Below are 1,869 nucleotides of genomic sequence, written 5' to 3'. Positions count from 1 at the left end.
GAAACAACAGAAATCAAAAGGATAATAACAGAATACTATGAAGAGCTATACTCCAACAAATTCGAAAACTTAGAAGAGATGGATACATTTTTAGAAAAACAGTACCTACCTAAACTTAACAGAGTGAAGTAGAAAACTTGAACAGACTCATAATAAAAGAAGAAATTGATCAGGTCATCAAAAACTCCCAACCAAAATAAGCCCAGGCCCAGATGGTTTCACTAGTGAGTGAGTTCTACCAAACACTCAGGGAAGAGCTGTCACCAATTCTATTCAAATTATTCCAGAATATAGAGGAGGATGGAAAACATCCTAATGCATTTTATGAAGCAAGCATAACCCTCATACCAAAACCAGGAAAAAATGGCACTAAGAAAGAAAATTATGGACCAATATCCATCATGAACATAAATACAAAAATTCTGAACAAAATCCTAGCCAACAGAATCCAGCAGCACATCCAAAAGACATGGGATTCATATAAGGGATGGTTCAACATAAGAAAAATGATCAAGGTAATCCACCATATAAATAAGAAAAAAGAAAACAACCATGTAATCATATCGGTCGATGCATAAAAGGTATTTGACAAAATCCAACATCCATTCCTGATAAAAACACTCAAGAAAGTAGGAATTGAAGGAAATTTCTTCAACATAATCAAGAGCATACATACAAAACCAACACTCTCAATGGAAAGAAACTGAAAGCCTTTCCTCTGCAGACAGGAACCAGACAGAGATGCCCTTTATCACCACTCTTTTTCAATATTGTTTTGGAAGTATTAGCCAGAGCTATAAGGCAAGATAGGGAAATTAAAGGCATCCACATTGGCAAAGAGGAAATATTTGCAGACAATATGATCCTATACATCTATTTGCAGACAATATGATCCTATACATCTATTTGCAGACAATATGATCCTATACATAGAAAACCCCAAAGACTCAGTAAAAAAGCTACTAGATATCACGGGACGATTCAGGCAAGTGGCAGGATATAAGATCAACATACAAAAATCAGTTGGATTCCTCTATACCAAAAATGGCAGCACTGAGGAGGACATTAGGAAAGCAATACCATCTACAATAGCCGCCCAAAGGATGAAATATTTAGGAATAAACATAACTAGAGAAACAAAGGAAGTAAACAAAGAGAATTACAAAACACTACTGCAAGAAACCCAAAGACACTTACAAAAGTGGAAGAACAGACCACGATCCTGGATAGGAAGACTCAACATCGTGAAAACGTCAATACTGCCCAAAGCAATTTACACATATAATGCAATCCCAATCCAGATTTGAATGATATTCTTCAAATAAATGGAAAAAACAATTACAAACTTTATATGGAACGGAAAGAGACCCAGGATAAGCAAAGCACTGCTTAAGAAGAAGAAGAATGTTGGAAACTGCTCACTTCCCGACTTCAAAATTTACTACAGGGCTACAGTGGTCAAAACAACTTGGTAGTGGTACAATGAAAGATACATTGATTAATGGAACAAATTAAAAAATCCAGAGATTAACCCATCCACCTATAGCCAACTGATCTTTCACAAAGGACCAAAGTACAATTAGTGGGGAAGACATAGTTTTTTCAACAGATGGTGCTGCCAGAACTGGAAAGCGATATGCAAAAGATTGAAGCAAGACCTTCAACTCACACCTTGTACAAAATACAACTCAGCATGGATTAGAGACTTATATGTGCATCCCCGAATTATGAAGGCCATCAATGAAAAAGTAGGGACAAAGGGCTGGCAACGTCTTGCGTATGGGGTCCCCAGCTGATCTCCTCCCTCCGTGCCTTCCTCGGATGGCAGCTGTTTATGCTGGACGTGTGGCCAGAGACGGGTAAGGATCA

Source organism: Chrysochloris asiatica, unplaced genomic scaffold (assembly GCF_000296735.1).
Source record: "Chrysochloris asiatica unplaced genomic scaffold, ChrAsi1.0 scaffold00541, whole genome shotgun sequence".
In the NCBI taxonomy this organism is placed as follows: Eukaryota; Metazoa; Chordata; class Mammalia; order Afrosoricida; family Chrysochloridae; genus Chrysochloris; species Chrysochloris asiatica.
The sequence above is the reverse complement of the archived record's forward strand: the minus strand, read 5'-3'. Positions refer to the sequence as shown.